This window comes from Anabrus simplex, chromosome 11 (assembly GCF_040414725.1).
Source record: "Anabrus simplex isolate iqAnaSimp1 chromosome 11, ASM4041472v1, whole genome shotgun sequence".
NCBI classification, from domain to species: domain Eukaryota; kingdom Metazoa; phylum Arthropoda; class Insecta; order Orthoptera; family Tettigoniidae; genus Anabrus; species Anabrus simplex.
The window spans coordinates 67,381,429-67,407,239 of NC_090275.1; positions in this window are offsets into that span (position 1 = coordinate 67,381,429).

Below are 25,811 nucleotides of genomic sequence, written 5' to 3' on the forward strand. Positions count from 1 at the left end.
ACGCCATTTTGCGACAAAGTTTTGCGTTACAAACTTTTCTGGAGATTTTGCCAAAACACTTCCCATCGTCACCATAAGAGCTATCTGTATCGGTGTGACGTATAACAAATTGAAAGATGTATTATTATTATTATTATTATTATTATTATTATTATTATTATTATTATTATTATTATTATTATTATTATTATTATTGTTACCGCCGTTTACGGAGCTGATTGTTGACGACACTTTGAGCAGGAAATGCATGAACCTGTGTCTTATTCTCAATACTTACAGAGTTACAGTAATCTGAATGTACTTTGTTATACATTTCTCTTGAATTCCTTTCGTTGGAAGGGTAACATGAAATAAACTCTTCACATATAATCTTTCATTTAACTGGCTCGTGTTGTGGATTCCTTAATTGCTTCGTACATAAATGTTATTTTTTAACAATAAAAGTACTTGCTTCTTCAGAAATATTACTGTTACGAACCGCACCAATTCTTTAGGCAATATTGGACAATTCAATGCTACCCAGACTGAGGCAACAATTTGGAACTGGCTCTTTTCAACGTAACAATTCGCCCGTTCATGAAGTGAAGGCCATTACTGAGTGGTTTGTCGCAATGAGAGTGAATGAAATCGAATGGCTGGCTCAAAGCCCTAATCTAAACCCAATTGAGCATCTCTGGGATGAGTTACAGCTGGTAGATAGACCAGACCGCCCCAAAACGGCTACAGAACTATTCGTCCTGTTGCACGAGAAATGGGAGAATACCCACAGATGTCTACCGAAACTTAGAGAACATTTTTCTGGCTGTCATGGCGATGAAGGGGGAACCTACGTCATAGCTTACTGCACTACAGCAACTCAAGTTAAGCCAGTACCTATGAGTGTGCATTCATTAATGGCTACGTAATTTTTTTTAAAGTTGCTTTACGTCGCACCGACACAGACAGGTCGGGCTTGGAGTGTCAAGGAAACGGCCGTGGCCTTAATAAAGTACAGTCCCAGCATTTGCCTGGTGTAAAAATGGGAAACCACGGACAATTCTTCAGGACTGTCGGCAGTGGGGTTCGAACCCATTATCTCCCGAACGCAAGATGATAGCTACGTCGCCCAAGCCGCGGGGCCAACTCACTCGGTAAACTCCATATTAATATAGTGAAAGATGCTATTGTGTGTCCTGTACAAGCTGCAAGCCATCACAGACAACCAGTTCTCGAGGCAAGGGAATTATCCATTTAAGATTAAAATTCCCAACTCGGCCGGGAATCGAACTCTCAGAACCGAAGGTCCTTATACTGACCCTTCAAGGACCATTGAGCTGGACACTCCAGCAGTTAAACAGCGTGACTGAAGTTGCCGTTTCTTTTGTCCGTGATATTTGGCTGTCACTGCTATAGACAACGCGCTCATTTGGTTTACAGGTGGTTAACCTTGTAATCAATGTGAACTCTCCATAATTAAATGCAATTTACAAATCCACCAGTTGTGAATAATTGTACCTGATTCGTACGATGGGTCTAAAATAACACGATATAATGTTGCATCTACTGAAGTGAACAACTAGCTAACTTTATTTTTCCTACATATTTTCACCTCCACAATCAAGGTTCAAATCCTGTTAATTCTGAGGTGGAACATTCACGTGAAACATGCCTGCTATCAGGACGAGGTTCTAGCTTTAAATTCCCGGGCGTTACAAATGAGTGAGTTGGCTATATGGGACGGATAGTAGCTGCAAAACTAGCATCCGGGAAATGGATTGGAACGATACCGTTGGCAGCCCTGAAGCTGGTTTTCCGTGGGTTTTCCTTGATCAAACCAAGCAAATGCTGGGGCTGTAGTTTAACTAATATCAAAGTCTCTTCAAATTCAGTATTAGCTCCTCCCTATCCTAATGTCAATGAACACGTAGGCCCCTACATATATGCAGTGGCGTATTTAGAATTTAGTCGGTGGGGTGTTGGGTAGTGATTAATTTTTAAGACCGGTTATTCAAATGCAATTTACCGGTTTACTGGTGTGTATGTATTAGTATGACTTTAAGCGACCGATAAATACATAAATATTACTTACAGTAATACATGAATAAACCCTCAAAATAAATGCTGGAATAAATTAAGAGTCCTTATGTCCGCTTCCTTGTAGACACAAGGTTTAAGACCTTGGTTTCAGAGGGTTCCAGGTTCGATTGCCGGCCAGGCTGGGGACTTCAACTGCATCTAGTTCATTCCTCTGACTCGGGGACTAGGTATTTGTGTTTGTTATGCACAACACGTCACACTGCCAACCACCACAGAAACACGCAATAGTCAGGAAGGGCATCTGACCGTAAAACAGGGCCAGGACTATGTCTGTGTAACAGTTTGCACACGCGACCCCATCAGGGTGTGGAAAAAGCGGAATAATAATAATAATAATAATAATAATAATAATAATAATAATAATAATAATAATAATAATAATAATAATAATAATAATAATAATAATAATAATGTCCGCCTCTGTGGAGTAGTGGTTAGTGTGATTAGCTGCCAACCCCGGAGGCCCGGGTTCGATTCCCGGCTCTGCCACGAAATTTGAAAAGTGGTATGAGGGTTGGAACGGGGTCCACTCAGCCTCGGGAGGTCAAATGAGTAGAGGTGGGTTCGATTCCCACCTCAGCCATTCTGGAAGTGGTTTTCCGTGGTTTCCCACTTCTCCTTCAGGCAAATGCCGGGATGGTACCTAACTTAAGGCCACGGCCGCTTCCTTCCATCTTCCTCGTCTATCCCTTCCAATCTCCCCATCCCCCGCAAGGCCCCTGTTCAGCATAACAGGTGAGGCCGCCTGGGCGAGGTACTGGTCATTCTCCCCAGTTGTATCCCCCGACCCAGAGTCTGAAGCTCCAGGACTCTGCCCTTGAGGCGGTAGAGGTGGGATCCCTCGCTGAGTCCGAGGGAGAAACCGAACCTGGAGGGTAAACAGATTAAGAAATAATAATAATAATAATAATAATAATAATAATAATAATAATAATAATAATAATAATAAATAATAAGGGGAGGATCCTATACCACTGATTAACCAGGTTAAATGCACACATAAATTGAACATTCATGGTGTAATGTGGAAGGTGGACTTTGGTACAAATATATAATTATTTTGTCTCTTGAAACCACAATCACCATGTTTAACCAGATAAAACCTTACATCACTCGTAACCTCCGCCGTAGGAAAGTCGAAACATTTAGTTTAATGCCTGAGAATTGTAATATTATTTTTAAATTATATCGTAGGATTGTTTGACGTCCAGATGGGGAATCCAATCCGCATCCTTTCGGTTGAATCAAATAATGGCGAGTCGGAATTAGAAAACCAATACCGTACTGTATTTACGACAGAAGCGAGTTCATTGCTGCCCGTATTGCCATCTAGCCGTCAGCCGCAGAACTAGAGACTCAGCAAAGCGTGAGCAACTTTGGAGAGGCATTGGCCCTTCAAGTATTGCAGATCAGCATTGATTCATCATATTCTCGTATTTTAAACGATTCTCTGAAAATATAGTCAAAAACGTTTTTCTCTTAATAATAATAATAATAATAATAATAATAATAATAATAATAATAATAATAATAATGAGAAGTGGACAACTTGTGCAAAGTGGTCGGATGAACGTCGACACAGCGAGCTAATTAAAACCTACTGGATCAATCGGAAATTGAATAAACGCCAGAATGTATAATGAAACTTACCCTGGTCCCCAGCTGGCCAATTAGCGAATAATAAATACATAATTAATAAATAATAATAAATGTTCCGTTTTATTCCACCTCCGTGGTGTAGTGGTTAGCGTGATAAGCTGTCGCCCCCGGAGGCCACGAAATTTGAAAAGTGGTACGAGGTCAACTGAGTAGAGGTGGGTTCGATTCCCACCTCAGCCATCCTGGAAGTGGTTTTCCGTGGTTTCCCACTTCTCCTCCAGGCAAATGCCGGGATGGTACCTAACTTAAGGCCACGGTCGCTTCCTTCGTCATTCCTTGCCCATCCCTTCAAATATTCCCAGCACCCACAAGGTCCCCCTATTCAGCGTAGCAGGAGAGGCCTCCTGGACGAGGTATTAGTTCTCCTCCCCAGTTTTATCGCCCGACCGAATGTCTTACGCTCCAGGACACTACCCTTGAGGCAGTAGAAGTGGGATCCCTCGCTGAGTCCAGGGGAAAAACCAACCCTGCAGGAAAAGCGGATTCAAAATCAAGGTAACTTGATTTCTTCTTCTTATACACTGTTCTCGCACCTAGATATTTGAAATCAAAAACCTGCTTCTTTAGCTGATATGTCCGCTTGATCATTGCCTTTCATTCTCTTATGTGAGAGAATCCATGTTATGGTAACTTGCTGTCCTTCATTTTTCACAGTTTTGTAAGTCTGCAGTATGTCTTGGGCTAATGTATTTGAGGATGATGCATTTTGAATGAGTTTTACTGTTGATAAAGAATCACTAAGGATTAGAAGAGGATCTTTTTGGGGGAACTCTTTATGGATTCCATAGCTTTTAGGATAGCATACAGTTCACATGTGAATATGGAGCATGTAGCTGGTAGTGCATACTTCATTGTGTGATCGGGGTGGACAACAGCACAGCCGCTACCATATTCGGTTTTTGAGCCACCGATGTAGGCCTATATAGGAGTGTGTCTGGGCAAACTTTCACACTTTTCAGATAGTATTTGTTTAAATACGGTACTGTCTGTTGTTACTTTATTGAATTCACTTAAATCTAATATTACTGGTGGTGGTTCAGCTTTCCATGGAGGGAATACGTGAAATTTAGAGCCCACAAAATTTCAAACACTTGATTTCAGTGCCTAGGTTGAGAGATCACTACATCCTGTGAACTAGGAGCTGCACTTCCTGTACCCGTATACTTGTTACAACTGCTTTGCTCCCGCTCCACTGCCTCTTGTATGGAGGTGAATAGCGGAACTACCAGCAATTTCTTTTTAAATACAGTAAATTACCATGACAACTCATCGCAGTCGGTCTTACCTGTGCTGTGTAGGCAGGGAGCAGTTCACATTCTATTCAGTGCCTCGTTAGTAACAGGAAGAAGACATAATGAGCGAATAGAAAGGTTTACAGTGCTTCTCTCTTTCATTGGTATTTTACATTCATTACAGAAGCGGAGAGAAGAGACAGAATAAACAGCGCGGATGAGCAGAAACAATATTTTGCAATTCCATCAGAAAAACAAATCAAAAAGTTATTCGTTTTAATCATCGTAATTTATATTCATGAAATGTTGGCTAACTAGCAAGCATCCCCTACCCCTTCCCTCTCTGTCCGTTTCCCCCTCTCCTTCTCTTTTCCACACCCTGGCTGAATATTGTGAAATGCGACGCGTCGCCGGTAAATATGTCAACAAGTAAATTGACCATCGTAAAGAGTGGTGGAGAAGAGGGGTGGATGGAACAGAGTCATATCCAGTGGCACCAGAATGTTTATTTTTTAAACTCATGATCGAGCGTTGGGGACCCGACCACTTGCGCAGAAAGTGCCAAAGTTTACCTTTGGGAAGCTCACCAAGGATCGGAACTTGAAGAAGAAATTAATAATAATCATCATCATAATAATAATGGCGTGCGGCCTCCGAAAAGTTCTGGTGCAGGTCTTTTGAGTTGACACCGTACAAGCGACACGGCCGTCTATGAGGATGGGATCCAATCTAAAAAGAATTATGATGATGAAGACGGCACATACACCCAGACCACGATCCATTGGAATTAAATCAATGAAGGTTAAAATACCCCGTCTGGCCGGGAATCGAACCCGGGATCCCTCGGACCAAAGGCCAGCACGTTAACCATTTAGCCATGGAGCCGTACGAAGAAGAAATTGTAATGTTATTGATTTTAATTAGCCTCTGTGGCTCAGGAGGCAACGCACCGGCCTCTCACCGCTGGATACCGTGGTTCAAATCCCGGTCACTCTATGTGAGATTTGTGCTGGGCAAAGCGGAGGCAGGACAGGTTTTTCTCCGGGTACTCCGGTTTTCCCTGTCATCTTTCATTCCAGCAATATTCTCTAATATCATTTCACTTAATTAATCATTCATTAATCATTACCTGAGAGGAATGCGACAGGCATCGGCAGCCGGCACATTTCCTATCCTCGCCGCTAGATGGGAGCTTCATTTATTCCATTCCTGACCCGGTCGAATGACTAGAAACAGGCTGTGGATTTTCATTGATTTTAATTCCCTCTGACTACTTTTCCGGAGAAGCCGAGGGGCCGAAATGTTGTCCTGCAGGAGTTCTTTTACATACCTGTAAATCTTCGAATACCAGCGGACTGAGTCGGCATCGAACCCGTCAACTTGGGGTCAGAAGGCCAGTGTCCTTTCGCCTGAGCTACTCACATGCTATTAAAATTTGTTGGTTTAAATCGATGTAGAATTCAACCTTGAATATAATATCTTTAAAATACCGAACGAGTTAGCTGCTTTGTACGGACCGCGTAGCTATAAGCTTGCTTTCGGGAGATGGTTTTCCATTGTTTCACCATTTTGACACCTGGCTGTTCATTAATTGCGATCACGGTCGTTATCTTTCCTAACCCATCGTGGCAGAAAAGGCTAATTTTAATAGTGTCACCTTCTTCTTCTTCTTCTTCTTCTTCTTCTTCTTCTTCTTCTTCTTCTTCTTCTTCTTCGTCTTCTGCTTCTTCTTGGTGGCCTTTCTCCCGGTTTATGGCAGTCGGCTCTTGTTGTGGATGTCGCCCAGTTTCATGGTCTGATGCGCATCCTGACACCAAGCCGTATGTGGAGGAAAGTATTCGCTACTGCGTGTGTCTGTGGTGGTTGGTAGCGTGTGATGTTGAATACAATTAAGACGAACACAAGCACCCCGTCCCCGAGCCAGACGAATAAACTATATACAGTTAGAATTCTACCAAGCGAGTTGGCTGTGCGGATAGCGTTGCGCAGCTGTGAGCTTGAATTCGGGAAACAGTGGGTTCGAACCCCACCGTTGACAATCCTGAAGAAGGTTTTCCGTGACTTCCCATTTTCTCACCAGGTAAATGCTGGGGCTGTATCTTAATTAAGCCCACTCCCACTTCTTCCTTTCCACTCCTAGCCCTTTCCTTCTCGTCGTCGCTATAAGACGTATCTGTGTCGGTGCGACGTAAAGCAATTTGTTTTTTACAAGTTAAGATTGTCGGTTGCCTTTGCTGGCAAGATGTAGTCTTTTACAGTGCACTATGTCTTCTGGTATGGGCTAGAATAATTTTGTTACTTTCATTGACCTGTCTCAGTCTCATCCTTGGCTTTGACAATATGAAAGTGGCTGAGGTATGAGTGATGCTAGTAATGCCATTCCTTATGCAGTCAGTCCCTGTTATGAATGGTGTGAAAATATTGCTCATAGGGTCGGTTGGTGCATACATTTCAGTGGGCTTGGCAGACTGATGTGTAATGGTAACTTCTGGCTCAGTGAGAAAAGCAACGGGAAACTACCTCACTCCTCATTTTCCTAGTACGCCTCTTCAGTGACACCTAGGCCATCTATAACAACTAATGGTGGACCTGTTGTGGATCCAACCAGCCTTCGGGCTGAATACTCAACATACATACATACCGTACGTACAAGATTGTCGGTTCGGCCGGAAGTCGAATCCGAACACGCTTGACCATTCAGTCAAGAAGGCGGGAGTTAGTGTTATGTTAAATAATTATAAGGATAATCCAGCATTTTGTAAAGTGTGTATGTGAGGGTGTTATATTTTAGTGCAACGCTCAACCTACTGTAAATTGTATTAAGGCATCTGAATTATTTAAGTTATGTGTGAATTTGAATATGAACGTGCTGTTTTGAGAATGCTAAGATAATAGTAATTGGACCGCTCAGTCTTTGTGTGCAGTTTTAAAATTCTTAAGGTACGTGTGAATTTGTGTATGACGGTGGTCGGTGTTGTAATGTTAATCTAGTAGTAAGCCGTAGTGTAAAGCACTGAAATTACTGAAGTTGGGTGTGAATTAGTATATGGTTATGCTGGATTTAGAATGTTAAATTAGTAGTATTTTTTGTAAAATATTCTTTCCATGGAATTGCTTGTTGTACTCTTGTTGTTGGGTAATTATGTTTTAAACTGTAAGTTATCATTGCTGTCCGCCTCTGTGGTGTAGTGGTTAGCGTGATTAGCTGACACCCCCGGAAATTCGGGTTCGATTCCCGGCTCTGCCACGAAATTTGAAAAGTGGTACGAGGGCTGGAACGGGGTCCACTCAGCCTCGGGAGGTCAACTGAGTAGAGGTGGGTTCGATTCCCACCTCAGCCATCCTAGAAGGCAAATGCCGAGATGGTCCGTAACTTAAGGCCACGGCCGCTTCCTTCCTCTTCCTTGCCTGTCCCATCCAATCTCCCCAACCCTCCACAAGGCCCTTGTTCAGCATAGCAGGTGAGGCTGCCTGGGCGAGATACTGGTCATTCTCCCCAGTTGAATCCCCCGACCCAGAGTCTAAAGCTCCAGGACACTGCCCTTGAGGCGGTAGAGGTGGGATCCCTCGCTGAGTCCGAGGGAAAAACCGAGCCTGGAGGGTGAACAGAAGAAGATGAAGAAGAAGAAAAAGAAGAAGAAGTTATCATTGCCAGCGGGATATTTCCCAATTTCGATGTATTTGTTAAACATGAATTAAAAATACCCTTAAAATTATTCACACCAAGGTACTGTACAATAAGACCCGCCCTGGCGACGTCAGGACAAGATATCAACAGGTCTTCAAGCCGCGAAATATGCACTATGAGATCAATGATGGGAAATACGTTTATCTGAGGACGGACTCTTCACTTTCCAGTTACAGATGGCTTTGGACACTGTGCCGACCTTCATTTGTTCTCCCTTTCCACTCTGTCCTCAGATTAACGCATTTCCCGAGAGTTTTGCAATGAACTCTCCATCTCTATGAACCTGTTTTCTGTTTAAGTTTCATATGGCTTTGGCCACTGGGGCGATCTTCATTTTATAATATTGGAAACATTTATTAGCAGCCAAGGTAGGGGTCTCCATACTGAGGAAAACAGCAATTAAGCAAATGTGCCGAAATTTGAATTTGAAAGGCCAAAGGGACCCGGAAAGGTTTCAAATTGTGAGTCTTGGATCGCTCTTTAAAAAGAAGAATGGAAATCACTCCGGCCTAATTGCAGTTCCGAAAAAACAGCCTATAATCGTTTGTTTCTTTACTCGTCTTCTCTTTGATCCAAATTCTAGCCTAAATAACTTATTTACATAATTATTTCTGTACAGTGTTCCTTGGTGCAATACCCTCAGGAGTTTCTTGATATTTTGAAAAATTTCAACACCGAATGTAGTTATAAGGGCTTAAGTGAAACTCTGCATTGACCCACATTAAGCTCTCGTAGCAGTGCTTAAGTGAAACAATGCATTGATTCACATTAGCGCTCGTAGTGGTAGAAAAAGGCAAACTGCTAATTTTTTTTTTTTTTTTTTGCTATTTCCTTTACGTCGCACCGACACAGACATGTCTTATGGCGACGATGGGATAGGAATGGCCTAGGAATGGGAAGGAAGCGGCCGTGGCCTTAATTAAGGTACAGCCCCAGCATTTGCCTGGTGTGAAAATGGGAAACCACGGAAAACCATCTTCAGGGCTGCCGACAGTGGGGCTCGAACCCACTATCTCCCGATTACTGGATACTGGCCGCACTTAAGCGACTACAAAACTGCTAATCTAATCACGGCCGTCTTGATCCCTCGCTGCGCTGGAGCTAGCTAGAGCGACGCATCAAGTCGGCCGTGATCTAATAGACAGGATAACGATGATTAAGAAAAAGATAGTAATTTTAAGGAATAAATAAATAAAGAACAGATTCTTATACTTTATTATATTTTATTTACCTAAAATTCGCAGCTCATATCCCTAGGATGTTTTCAAGATTTACTTATCTGAAGGGCTAGAACTGTGCTTTTTTTTTTTTTTAAAGAGTTAAAATTCTCGGTTCGGCCGGAAGTCGAATCTGAATACGCTGACCATTTAGTTGGTGTTTATAAAGATAATCCTTAAAATGATCCACATCAAGGTACAATATTGCCGCCTGGCGACATCGGGACAAGTTATCAACAGGTGTTCAAGCCACGAAATATGCATTGTAAGATCAACGTAGGGAAATACGTTTATCTGAGGACGGACTCTTCACTTCAGAGAACCTGTGATCCAGTTACAGATGGCTTTGGCCACTGCGCCGACCTTCATTTGTTCTTCCTTCCACTCAGCAAGCGGCAGGTATCTTATCCGCCTACTACCGCTGTATATCGCATAATAAACTATACAGTGAGTGGCCATCTCCTCGCTAACGGGTCAGCGACCTCCCCCTTCGCGACCTAGCAAAGACCAGCGTACCGGACACACTCAGTACAAGAGGCCATGACACCGAACACAATACAGTTAACAACATGAACGTCAAGGCTCATCTGTAGAGGAAAGCAACTATTGCGGCAGGATTATCAATCCAGTATACCGTTGTATTTTCCAATAGCGCTAACACGCACCTCTTTTTCTATATTTATATTGATTTTAAGAAGACAGTCTGGAAATAAAAATGGATATTTCGGTCATAAGGTTGAACATATGGTTCTAGAAATTATCAAGTAATGATTCAACGTATTACATCTAACTATGAAAATACATCTAACTTTTTAATGTTGAAAACACTTCGTAGCAAACTAAGGGTCTCCATACTACGAAAAATGTAAAATTAAGAAATTTCCTCAATTAGGTGACTGTTGAAGGGCTAAAGGGGCCGAAAAGGTTTCACACTGTGAGTCTTGGATAGCTCTATCAAACTAATAAAAAAAAAAATTAAAAAAATCGAAAATCACATCCGGCCTAAATGCAGTTCCGAAAAAAAACCAGCCTAAAATCGCTTCCTTTTTCATACAGATCCTAGTCAAATGAACTCATTTACATAATTCTTTCCGCAAGGCGTTCCTTGGTTCAGTGCCCTCAGGTGATTTTTGATTTTTGAAAAATTTCCACACCGAATGTAGTTATAAGGGCTGAAGTAAAACTTTGCATTGACTCACATTAGCGCTCGTAGTGGTGCTTAAGTGAAACAATGCACTGACTCACATTAACGGTCGTAGTGATAGAAAAGTCCTCTCAGTTTTAGGCTGGGAGGACTAGGGAGAAAGCAAATATTTGTTTATTGGAAGGGGAGTTAGGGATTGGAATAACTTACCAAGGGAGATGTTCAATAAATTTCCAATTTCCTTGCAGTCATTTAAGAAAAGGCTAGGAAAACAACAGATAGGGAATGTGCCACCAGGGCGATGCCCTAAATGCAGATCAGTAGTGATTGATTGATTGATTGACTGATTGATTGATTGATTGATTGATTGATTGATTGATTGATTGATTGATTGATTGATTGATTGATTGATTGATTGATTGATTGATTGATTGATTGATTGATTGAAAGGCAAACAGCTAACCTAATCGACCGAATAACGATGATTAGGAAAAGGACTGTAATTTTTAGGAATAAATAAAGAATATATTCTCATACTTTATTATATTTTATCTATCTAAAATTCGTAGCTCATATCCCTAGGATGTTTTCAACATTGAGTTGCTTGCCTGAAGGATATTGTTGCTTTCTCCCCAAATTTCTAATTATACATAGGGCCTACTGAAATAGTTTTTTTTAATCTGTAAACTTATCAAAACTTTTTTGATATAAAGAGCGTTCCCTAAATATTTGGAAAATACCTTTATATTGTCGTATATCTTAAAGCTCTATAAATATTTACGACTGTATTATTTTGTTTACTTTAAGTTCACAGAACCAAAAATTAACTGGCTTTTATAAATTGGATGAGATTTCCTTTCACATACAGCACTTCTGAAAAATATGTATATTATATGAGTGAGTCTAATTCAGGTAGCAAGAAAGATGTTGCTCTGATATTGATTCAGCTGCTGGCATAATCAAGGACTCACTAAGCATCCTCCATCACCACCCCTACTACTGATATCCCTCCGCGCGTGTCAGAACCCTTAATCACTGAATAAATATCTCTCAAGCGTGTTCGTTTCAAATAGATCTCCATCGAGAGTAAGTTTAGAATTTTGGATCCTTGCGGTCATTCGCCGGCCCCGTGGCGTAGGGGTAGCGTGCCTGCCTCATTACCCGGAGGCATCTAATTCGATTCCTGGCCAGGTCAGGGATTTTTACTTGCATCTGAGGGCTGGTTCGAGGTACACTTAGCTTACGTGATTACAATTGAGGAGCTATCTAACGGTGAGATGGCGGCCGCGTTCTAGAAAGCCAAGAATAACGCCTGAAAGGATCCGTCATGCCGACCACACGACACCTCGTAATTTGCTCAGCAGTCGCTTGGTAGGCCACGGCCCTTCGGCGCTGTTGCGGTATGGGATTTTTTTGGTGGTTATTCACTGCCAGTAGTGGCTCGCGGAGTGAACAACAGGTGAAGTTCTTTTGGAAGCAGGGATTATGCGACCCTGCCTTCCTCATCTGAATTCACGAACCTGCAAATAAAGATCAATCTAAAATACTTTCAGTGTTTTTATTGTTGTTGTTTCAGTCATCAGTCCATAGACTGGTTTGATGTAGCTCTCCACGCTACACTATTCTGTGCTAACATTTTCATATCTACGTGACTATTACATCCTACATCTACTCTAATCTGCTAGTCATATTCGCATCTTGGTCTACCCTTACCCTTCTTACAACCTACACTAATTGAACAAGCCCTGGGTGTCTTAAGATGTGTCCTATCATTCTGTCTCTTCTTCTGGAGAAATTTAGGAAAATCGTTCTCTTCTCACGAATTCGATTCAGTTTCTCTTCTTTCGTGATTCGATCTATCCATTTCACCTTCAGCATTCTTTTGTAACACCACATTTCAAAAGCATCTATTCTCTTTCTTTTTGAGCTAGTTATCGTTCATGTTTCACTTCTATACACTGCCACGGTCCAGACCAAAGTCTTCAAAAACATCTTTCTAATTCCTATATAAATGTTCGAAGTGAGCAAATTTCTTTTCTTAACTAAGGCCTTTCTTGCTTGTGCTAGTCTGCAATGTATGTCCTTCTTACTTCTGCCTTCGTTAGTTATTTTACTACCCAAGCAACAATATTCATCTACTTCCTTTACGATTTCGTCTCCTAATCTAATATTTTCTGCATCGCCTGACTTCGTTTGATTGCACTCCATGCAGCTTGAAATTACTCTACACCAGTGGCGACTCCTGACTTAGGGTACGTAACTGAAAAAAGAAAAAAAAATTGCAAACATCAACGCAAGCAGGTCATCATTCCAAACACATTTTTTCAAGAGAAGACAACAAACAAGGCCAACAGAAATGTTTATTTAAGATCGCACATCCACTAATCCAATGGCCTCTTTCATAAATATTTCCGGTGAAATGACGAACACACGACTTATGTTGTGTAGTTACATTCAGAGTTGGACGCGGTTGTCCTTTATTTACAATTCTGCTTTTCTCCGTAAAAGAAAATATACTAAATGGTTCTCTTAATAATAGTTCAATTATATAATGGTTGGAATACAGTTCGGATTGCGCGGTAGATACGCGTGACCCTGGCGCTCTTGTATCCATGCCTGCTGTTAACTACTCTCTGATCGATGTAATGTCATTTCAAAATCGCATCCTTCCCGCATTTTCTTTGTTTCATATTTATACTATAAGTACACGAAACTGAATCATTTATATTTCAACAACATACATTTGTCATATATCATCATTTATAGCACAAGAAAAGAACTACTCACAAGCAAGAACTCCAGTATTTCACGAAATAGCAAATAAATCTCGGCCACACGCGATAACATACAGAATTCTAGGGGGGTGACCCTTCATAGGGAACGTCCCAAGCAGTCCCTCAATCTCCGCCAACTAGTGAAAACTAAAATTCCCTTTTGGAGGGTTAATTTAGAAGGCAGTGGTTGGCATTATACATGTAGAAGAATCATAACACAACACCGTTATCGTTGCGCGGGAAGGGAATTTGGTCGTACGGCAAGTAATAGTGCTTGTTAGACGAAAATTTGTTGAGATTCTTTCGCATTGAACGAGATTTTTGATCCAGTTTTTTGAGAGTATTGAGTGAAATTATAATTATACGCGTTCTTAGTATGAAGAAATAGTATTATGATAATGAACTTACTTCACTACCTAGCTGTTGCGAGTACGTGTGTGTGTGTTTGTGCTTCTTACCTGCTGTTTGGAATAAATTCAAAAGATAAACTGTGTGCATTACGCTGTGTTTTACTTCTTCCTTTCCTTCTCCTGTTTTCCATTCCCATATATAAAAGTCGTGGGAAGGGTTCAACGAACGAGCGAAAGAATGAGGTTATGTTAGATCGTGATTTAGGTAAGTATGGGCGTTTTATATGAATTGCATTAACATTTTCAGTAATCAATGTTGCATTTATTATTTAATAGATGTAAATTTACATTAAAATGCGAACGACGAAACAACGATAAAAGCTAGCGTTATAACAGGATTGCCAACATACAAATACGGTAATTGAAATTTACTGTTCAAATAAAAGACACGAGACAAGCTTGTGATACAACTTTCCTACCGAAATGCGCATTATCTCTATCACAATTAAAATTTGAACAAAGTAACAACTGTCATTATCAAGTTTATTACAAGGTACTATTCGTAGTATTTATTTCCTTATGTTGGCGGAGAAAAAGGGGCCACTATAGCTTCCATGACCTGTTTTCTCAGTGAACTTTATTATAGAGGAGTGACGGATCTATTTCTCTTGCAGAATTCCACCTTGCACCGTCCTCTTGACGGATGTGGCTGTTCGTTCCGCATTCCAACCCCATGAAAGAGATCAACAACCAACAAGGTTCTAATGCACGTTCTGCCATCTCTGGACTAGTTTGGCAATTAGTAGCAGTCACTATCCAGCCAGCCGCGCTCGTTTCATCCATCTCTTAGTACCGATAACTGTGCGTTTGAATCTTATATAAATAATTTCCATTAAATTATGAACAATGAATATTTTTCGTTGAAAGGGATGTAACACACCAATCGCATGTATGGGAAAGTAGCCATTGCGTCTACACGGCATGAAAGTCAAATGTGACAATGGTGCCTGTAATGCACTACTAACTGTAACATTTTGCGGATTCATTCCATGTCCACGCCTCTTCAGTGACGCCTAGGCTATTTGTGACAGCTGTTGGCGGAGCTGCAGAGGATCAAACCAGCCTTCGGGCTGAATACCCAACATACACACATATTAAAACTTAAGTCAGTCAGTCTGGCCATTGTATCCGGTCGATTTCCCTCTTTTTTTAAAAAAACTAAAATATATTCATGCACAGATTTGTCATCAGGTACTATAAACCACTTAACATCCGCCAACCACAAATTATTTGATTTTTCAATTTTTTGTCTCTTTGAAGCAATCATATCTTTGGTTCTAAATGAGGTACGGAGTTCGTTTTGGTCTAAGAACACTCAGTGGATCAAGTTCTTTCATTTCAGCTCTTAACTAATCAAATTGGTTGATTCTGAGGAAAGTTATGACTGCACATTCAATTTGACGTCTCATTTCTTCAACATTTTTTCTCATTGAAGCAATCATATCTTCCGTTTTAATTGAGGTACGCAGTTCGTTTTGGTCTAAAAACACTCAGTGGATCAAGCGATTTCTTTTGAGGTAATAACTAATTAAATTGGTAGATTCTGAGAAAAGTTATGAGTACATTTGTCTCCAAGACGAAGATCTTTGTAGGACTTTTTAAGAGTTCGGCGCATAGTGTTGTTCCAAGGAACGTTTAATTCAATTTCTTTGTGTGATGTATTTTCAAGTGTTTTGTTGACATAATATTACATTCTATTACCACAGCCGATCATGTGCTTTATTTCATTAACTCGAAAATTTGTAACTGCATCCGTGAGGATAGTAACGAAACGAACACCACCATACTTTGCACATCGCGGGCGGAGCCAGTGGGAAACTGCTAGTTAATATTAAACCGCCACTTATAACAAAACACTAATTAAATAAAAATGTGTTCTTTCTTTGAACTTCATTCCACATGAGGTAATCTTAACAATATGCTGTACTCATAAATACAAAACTAACCGCTCTGCACAAAAGACTGTCATGTACTACAAGCACTGCGGGTTGAATGAGATGTTACACCGGTGAAAGGAGGCAGGGGTGGCTTAAAATATAAACATTACTTTCCTCTTGGCCAAAACAATGAAGGAGACAGCCGAAAGAGGTTCCAATGTGCTTCTGAATCTCCCAGAAAGATCTGGAAATAGAAATGCACTTCGACATGAAACTCTGCATGAGAACTGTTTGTTTGTCATGGTAACAAACCAGTAAACATACACCTGTCCATTGCGGCTTCAGAAGGAGTTGCAGCTGCAGGCTAAAGGTAAGCAGATAGTTCTAACAGTACAATAATAGATCATTTTACACCCTCTTCCCTTTAGCCCCCGGTAAGTTAGTGGCTCCAACTAAACATAGACATAGACAAGTGCTAAATTAGAACACACTTCCAAAGCAGATATCTGGACAGTGGAATTAAATGTTTAAAAATCATGTTGAAAAAATATAGTACTGAATTGAAATATTTATAAATAAATGACGTGATAAAGTTCACATCAGCGGCCACTACTGTTCACTATAGGTGACTGATGCCTTTATACATACATACATCTTCATTATAGACTGTTCAGTCTGCAAGTCTCTGTGCATTAGCTGCGCGCTTCCATAATCCTCCATTTGTAACTGGCTCCATTATACTTGGGATCCATAACTCTTATCTTTAGAACCCGAGTAAAACTATCGTCACCTTGGCCTTCCTCTGCTTCTCTTACTCTCCACAGCCGAGTCCAATATTCCAGTAGGCAAACTACCCTCTTCCATTGCCTCATCTACAGAATTCACTCCTAGCTTAGCCGTCATCTCCTGATTACGAATACCCTCCTGTCACTGTTTTCATCTGATTGTATCAAAATTCATTCTAGCTACTTTCATGTCTATTATTATTATTATTATTATTATTATTATTATTATTATTATTATTATTATTATTATTATTATTATTATTATTATTATTTGCTAGTTGCTTTACGTCGCACCACTCAGATAGGTCTCATGGCGACGATGGGATAGGACAGGGCTAGGAGTGGGAAGGAAGCGGCCGTAGCCTTAATTAAGATACAGCCCCAGCATTTGCCTGGTGTGAAAATGGGAAAGCACGGGAAACCATTTTCAGTGCTGCCGACAGTGGGGTTCGAACCTACTATCTCCCGAATACTGGATATTGGCCGCACTTATCGACTGCAGCTATCGAGCTCGGTCTTCTTCTTCTTCTTATTATTATTATTAACAAATACATCCCAATTGGGAAATATCCCGATGACAATGATCACTTACAGTAAAGTTAAAACATAATTACCCAACAGCAACAACAACAACAACACTAGTACCTACAACAAGCAATTCCACAACCCAACACAAACCCCATGGCACTACAGCCCTTGAAGGGCCTTGGCCTACCAAGCGACTGCTGCTCAGCCCGAAGGCCTGCAGATTACGAGGTGTCGCGTGGTCAGCACGACGATTCCTCTCGGCCGTTATTCTTGGCTTTCTAGACCGGGGCCGCTATCTCACCGACAGATAGCTCCTCAATTCTAATCACGTAGTCTGAGTGGACCTCGAACCAGCCCTCAGGTCCGGGTAAAAATCCCTGACCTGGCCGGGAATCGAACCCGGGGCCTCCGGGTAAGAGGCAGGCACGCTACCCCTACACCACGGGGCCGGCAACAAGCAATTCCATGGACAGAAAATATTACAAGAAATACTACTAGTTTAACATTCTAAATCCAGTATCGTAATATACAAATTCACTCATAACTTATTCACAGTGCTTAACACTACAGCTTACAGTACAGTACTATAGGTTGATCTTACTACTAGCTTAACATTACAACATCGTCATATACCAATTCACACATGCCTTAAATAATTCAGGTGCCTTAATACTACACATTACAGTGGATTGAGCGTTACATTAAAATATGACACCATCACATAGAAATGTACGCACAATTTACAGAATGCTGGAGTCTATTTTTGAAGTATCCTACATTTTAGGGAAAAGGCTCTAAGACAGCTGCAGGTAATTGCATTCCAATCATCCCTAGAATTCATTTCTAGCTTAGCCGTCATCTCCTGATTACGAATACCCTCCTGTCACTGTTTTCATCTAATTATACCACAACTCATTCTCGCTACTTTCATGTCTGTTACTTCTAACGAAATACTGTAAAATCCACCCAGCTTTCACCTCCGAATAGCAAAGTCGGTCTGGAAACAGGCCAGTGCAAAGACAATTTCGTCCAAGGTAACACAGAATACTGTTGATCACAACTGTCAGCTCACTGCATTAGCTTTGCTCTACGTTGATTGAATCTCACTTTTTAAAAAAAATGCTTTTTGTTCGGGGCGTCGACCTAGAAAGATCTTTTGCCCCTACTTGCACCATATGTGAGTAACCTGCGTGTATTTTGTAAATGGCGGAAGTGTAAAATGTTGAATCTGAGGAAAAGAACGTTAAGGACGACAAACACCCAGTCCCCAGACCAGGGAAATTAATCATTTACAATTAAAAAGCCCTAACTCGGCTGGGAATCAAACCCGGGGCCGCCGGGTGAGAGGCGGACGCGTTGCCCCCTACACCGCGGGGCCGGACAGAATGTCACTTACTATACTGCCATCCTTGGGAGAGTACACATCATAAATACTTGAAATGATCCACCTGTTCCATTTTTGTATTGTCCGACTCGTTGGCTGAATAGCAAAGTCGGTCTGGAAACAGACCAATGCAAAGATAATTTCGTCCAAGGTAACACAGAATACTGTTGATCACAACTGTCAGCTCACTGTATTAGCTTTGCTTCGGTTCAGAGGGTCCCGGGCTCGATTCCCGGCCGGGTCAGGGATTTCAACCTGAATTGGTTAATTCCAATGGCTCGAGGGCTGGGTGTGTGTGGCTTATTCAACATTAGAAATCATCCTAGGTAGGGCCCTCATCTTCACAGACATGCAGGTCGCCTAATAGGCCGTCGACTAGAAAAAGACCTGCACCAGGCCTCTCCGGAGGCTATACGCCATTATTATTATTATTATTATTATTGTATTCCCGACTTGTCATTTAATCCACTTCGTTTTCTCCTCTAACTGACATCACTTTAGTCTTGGGAAAGCTTATATTAGATTGCAGGCTTTCAGCACAATTTTCCATTAACACGAAGTCGTCAAGCATACTGCCTTACTGCTTACTAAATTTCCATCCAACTGAATTCTTCCCAGTTATTTAATACCTTTCAGGAAGTTATTTATGTAAACTGTGAACAACAACAACGGTGAAAGTTTTAAGCAAGCCTCCGATCTATGGGAGAGATAAGAGTCCCAGTTTGACGCCTCGGAAAAAAGAAAAAAAATGTGCAGTATCAGTTTTCATTCCTTGGGCAAAACTTAATTTTCTCTCAATGAAAAGGACTTTGTGTAACTCAAACAGATCCCTGTCCCCTTTAGTACGATTAATCGAGAGTTTATTGTACTGGCACAACGACTAATGTCTTTGAAGTGAGTATATTGTCAAGTCGGTTAGCTGGTATAATGAAAGAACTTGTGAAGCCTCCTGTGGGTAGGAGGGAGGGGTCTACACAGTAGAAAAGGAGGCTATGGATGGATAAAGGAAAAGTGAGAGACAAAAAAACTGTACAGCGAGCGACAGAGAGAGAGCAACATGCGGATAATAGAGGAGGAAGGGGGGAAGAGGATGGGGAAGGGGGAACAGAGACAGAGGAAGAGGGCACGCGTGGGTGAGTGCAACACACATACACAGGCACACGCGTGCCGCACAACACTATCACAAACACAAGTGTCACGGACATCCAGACTAAATTAATTACACATTCACCACAAACAATATTACAAATAAGTTAACTAACAGCCGAGTTGGCGGCGCATGACCGAGATTTCAGACACAATCTACGTATCAATATTGTATACAAATGCCCACTAAATGATTCGGTACGACATTGTAGGAACATTTCAGAGGTGCCTACTTTTGAAGACCAATTATTGAGGAGTTCTTTGGAGAAGAAGGGCTTATGGGTTAAAAGGTGGTTTTGAAAAAGTGAGGAAGTTTCTCTATGCGTGAATTTTATTTTTGCTTCTTTCTTTCTTTCTTTCTTTCTTTCTTTCTTTCTTTCTTTATCCGTTTACCGTCAAGGGTTGGCTTTTCCCTCGGGCTCAGCTAGGGATCCCACCTCTACCGTCTAAAGGGCAGTGTTCTGGAGCGTGAGACGTTTGGGTCGGGGGTTATACAATGGGGAGGAGGACCAGTACCTTCCCCAGGCGGCCTCTATGCTGAATAGGGGTCTTGTAGGGAGATGCGAAGATTGGAAGGGCTAGACAAGGAAGAGGGAAAGAAGCGGCCGTGGTCTTAAGTTAGGTACCAACCCAGCATTTGGGAGGAGGAGAAGTAGAAAAGCATGGAAAACCACTTCGAGGATGACTGAGGTGGGAATCGAACCCCCCTCTTCTTATTTTCCCTCCTGAGGCTAAGTGGACCCCGTTCCATCCCTCGTACCAATATTTTTCATTTTCATGGCAGAGCCGAGAATCGAACCCGGACCTACGAGGGGTGGCAGCTAATCACAATAACCACTACACCACAGAGGCGGTCTTTTATTGCTGTATCGAAAATTAATTTCTGTGTTTAACAAAATGGTTATGGAAGATGGCAATGAAACTCCACACCCTGTTTCCAGTCATTCGACCGGGTAAGGAATGGAATGAATGAATGAATGAAATCCCCATCTAGCGACGAGGATAGGAAATGTGCCGCCTGCCGAAGCCTGTCGCACTCCTCCGGCTTTCCCTGTCATCCTTCATTCCAGCAACACTCTCTAATATCATTTAATTTCATCTGTCAGTCATTAATCATTGTCCCAGAGGAATGCAACAGGCTTCGACAGCCGGCACAATTCCTATCCTCGCCGCTAGATGGGGGCTTGATTCATTGCATTTCTGCCCTAGTAGAATGACTGGAAACAGGCTGTGGATTTTCATTTTCACCATTTTTACACTTTTTGTAAGTATTTGTCAATCCTGGCTTTTAACGAATTCACGGAATTTAAGGGGCACCATTCATGTTTATCATTATCATTATAAATCCTCAAGATCCTACTTGAGAAAGTTTCGCCTCCATACATGAAAGGGAGCTGCAACGTAGGCGCAGGGCATATTCTGTCCAGTTCGGATGTAAATAGAAGATCGACCACCCGCAACAGAACGCCAAGTTTGGAAAAAGAAGAAACCTCAAGAAAAAGCGCTCAAAGCCCCAACGGGCTGATAGGCTATAATCCTCATGGTGCAGGCCCTGCCTGCACCAATGAGACGGTCCTGTGTGTGTGTAAGAGCGGGAGCATAATATTACCGATTACTGAGACTTATATGTTACGGCGTAGTTTTGAATCTGAGTCCTATCGTTTCCTTTAGGTGTTTACTCGTGTCAGGAACATCATACGTACACATTTGCATTAGAGTGGTTATAATAGAAAATCAAAAATCTAAATTAAATAACAATTGCCTAATAAAGTGCAACATTCAATGCCTGAGGTAGAGCAGGTTGATAAGACAAAGAGAACAGTTGCACATAAGCACAATGGTCTATAAGTCTGCGCAGTCACACTGGATGGTAGATATTGTGATGGCAAAACTTTTGAAAATATCGATATATTGGTTTTTTGATACATCGGTGTTAAAATATCGATGTCATTGAAATATCGGTCTTCAAAATATCGATATATCGGTTTTTAAAATATTGGTGCTATTATCCATTATTGTAAGTCTAGTTTTACATTTAACACAATGATTAAAGGATTCATTAGATTTAATACGTCTTGAAAGAGATCAGAAAACAAGCTTAAAACAATGACCAAGTAACATGACTTTTTCACTACAATGACACATTATAAAAACGTTTACAGCCGAAATATGTTATCATACATAGGAAAACAGTATATAGGCCTACAAGGTGTCCAGTAACGAGCTAATATCTTACACCGAAAAACCATATGAAAAACCTACAAACGTATAATTTGTGTACGAAGTATATCTGATGATTATCAGAGCTCTATAAAATAATAAAACATTTTCTTCCCAACTTCTTCCTCAGCACTGCAATTCTATTTGTTCTTGAAAATAAAAAAACATGATGATGATCTTAGGTCAATTTCCAATACCTCTTAGGTAAGCCATTTAGAAAAAGCAGCTTTGATAAGAGTCTGCAATTTAATCGGTTTCTCTTTTCCGTGATGGTGTGCAAATATTGAAAGTGTCTGAAAAAAGAATCAAATCGTAGCCAAAAGTATTAAATTAGACATAAATATCGATATATTGGGCACAAAATATCGATATCGACAATATATCGGACATCAAAATATCGATGTCGATATATCGATATTTCCATCTCAAAATATCGATATTTCCGATATATCGATATTCGTTTGCCATCTCTAGGTAGTCTTCGATCTTCCTACTCCAGTTCTTAGTTGAGTGATTTCCAGATTTCACTTCTCTTGATTTCCTGGGGTTAGCTCTGCCGATGGCTCAATCCAATTAGGTATGCTGGACAATCTGAACCCCCATAACTGAATCCCGGTTTTCTTTGGGAGAAATATCCACTGTGGTAGACGTTTTTTTTTTAAAAAACTCTTCCTCGAGAAAATCGATCTGACTGAGAAATGGTATTTTATTTTAAAATTTAACGTTGGAATTTTTGAGTGGGGGAAGCGGGTGGAGTAGGAAAAACCTCCTTGCTTAATAAACTAATTTCTAATTTTTAGTGATTTACATTTGGAAAAGGCTGCCAGTTTTGTTGTTTTCCTATTTAAAACAGGTCGTAAGTGAGCCAAAGGCCTCGATATTGAAATCCTGTGTTCGTCTTCCTAGTCCTTACGACCAGTTTTACGAGTGCTGAGTGGCTAAGGGGGATTCTAGATTTGTTTATCTTTACTATTTTGTTGATCTGAGATCTAATAAGCAGAGTACTAAGTTCGGTTAGTATATTTTTATTAGATTTCGGTAACGGAGCTCCTGTCATTGTTCTTAAAGTTTTGGTTTGGAATACTTGTAATTCTGAAAGTGGAGGTTTGGGAATACAGCCCCAGGCCATGCAGCAAGATGGGTTTGACATAAATATTTATCTTACTTTTAATGGACACGTGGCATGAATGAATCCACCAAGATTGATCAGCAGGATAATTTATATACTGTTCGGCTTCAGGGGTAAATGGTTAGCGTGCTGGCCTTTGGTCACAGGGGTCCCGGGTTCGATTCACGGCAGGGTCAAGAATTGTAACCATCATTGGTTAAATTCGCTAGCACGGGGGCTGGGTGTATGTGTTGTCTTTATCATCATTTCATCCTCATCAGGACGCGCAGGTCGCCTACGGGAATCAAATAAAAATACCTGCACCTGGCGGGCCGAACATGTCCTCGGACTCTCCTGGCTCTAAAAGCCTTACGACATTTCATTTAACTACTTTCAGGATAAGAAAATCAAAGAGGCCTGGTTTGCTATGGTAGAAAGAGATCTCGAAGAACTGGAGGTCACTAGTAATGACATCCTGGAGCGTGTTCCCTTACATCAAGCATGCCATGGTTTCTAGGAAAAGCCTAAGCTAAAAGCAGGAAAGGTTTGGACACAGGAGAGAAAGGAAGAACGCCGAGAACGAATGGGAAGTACTGGGTAAATGTCAAAGTCCAAAGAAGGAGACAGTTGAAATGACGTGGTCGACAGTTTGCCGCAACGAGATGTTTATTTAACGTCACAATAACACATCAAAGTTCTTCGGCGAGCCAGGGGTGGGAAATGGCTAGGACTAGGAAGGTAGCGAGCGTGGCCATAATTAGGGAACAGCCCCAGCATTTGCCTGGTGTCAAAATAGGAAACCACAGCAAACCATCTTCAGGGCTGCCGACAGTGGGGTTCGAACCCACTATCTCCAGAATGCAAGCTCACTGCTACGCAATTCTAACCGCACGGCCAACTGGCCCGGTAATAATAATAATAATAATTAGTTGTTTAATTCACACTAACCCAGATAGGGTTTCGGTGACGATATAATAAGGAAATAGGTAACCACGGGAAACTGTCTTCAGGGCTTGCAGATCTCCTCCCGAAAGCATGCTTACTGCTATATGGTCTGTACCAAGCAGCCAAACGTTTGGTTGTAAAAACAAAAAACAAAAAAATCGAAATGACGTAAAATCAACTTGCCATTCATAAAAGTGTAATTTATTATTCTTCTCTTTCTACCGCTTTTCCCACACTAGTGTCTCGCGAGTGCGAACAGTGCTGCACATGTGAATTTGGTCTTGTTTTATGGCCGGATGCCCTTCCTTACGCGAACCCTATATCGAGGGAAGTGGTGGTGGTTGGTAGTGTGGTGTGTTGTTTGAATATGAAAAGGAATGTGATGGCACAAACTCAAACACCCATTCCCAAAGCCAGAAGAATTAATCAGGCGCAATTAAAATCCCCGACCAGGCAGGGAATCGTACCCGGGACCCTCTGAACCGAAGACCTGAACGCTGGCTGACCTTTCAACCAAAGAGTCGGACATAAAATTGTAATTTATTGTACGAGATTATTCCGAACAATTGCGTTTAATTCTCATCAAGGTGGCCATGGTTCGAATCCCAGCCTATGGAAGTGAATTCCACGTAAAACAGGAAGTACAGCAGCTATCAAGAGACACATTACACTACAAGCTTGCTTATGAGCTTATGACTACTTGTACGAACGCAATCACTTCGAGAATATGTTCAGTAGAAGCAGGGAGAACTGTTGGATCAGAGAGACACGGCGTTGATACGTGTAGGCGGCTCTATATAACCCTCGCGTCTTGCTCAATCGTTTGTCGATAACTTCCATAACCTCAAATCAACTGTGCGGGCGGAAACTCTTCAATAACTAACAACCGATTTGGTAGCAATCACCACTCCGGTTCCGACGGCAGTGCACCAGCATTGGATAAAATAAATAAAACTCTGATTGATGTTCGGGCCACTCGACACTGTGTGCCAGTTGAAGAAGAATTGTTATATTATACACCAAAACGTCCCTCTACATGACGGGTAGTTGTTTATAGAGGTGGTGGCGATTATGATTTAATGAGAAATACAACGATTTATTCCTTCTTTCCTTCTTTCTACCGCCACAAGGGCAGTGCCCTGGGACGTGAGGCATTGAGTCGGGGATACAACTGGGAAGGAGGACCAGTGCCTCGGCTAGGCAGCCTCACCTATTATGCTGAACAGGGCCCTTGTGGGGGCATGGGAAGATTGGGTGGGATAGACGAGGAGGAGGGAAGGAAACGGCCGTGGCATTAAGTTAGGTATCATCCCGGCATTTGTCTGGAGGAGAAGTGGGAAACCACGGAAAACCACTTCAGGGATGGCTGAGGAGGGAATCTGACCCTCCTCTATTCAGTTGACCTCCCAAGCAGTGTTGCCAACGCATAAATATTTTCTCCGCTCAATTTTAGTTAAAAATCCGCTGTATTCCGCTAAATTTCGAACTGAAGCAAAATAGCATATAACAGCTGGTTTAATAAAAGAAATTAACTCAAAACTCACCAATTTCAGAACAGGAGTTCATCATCTTCTCCTCCGCGCACTATAGGCCTATGCTCTGAAGCAGATGTGCTGAG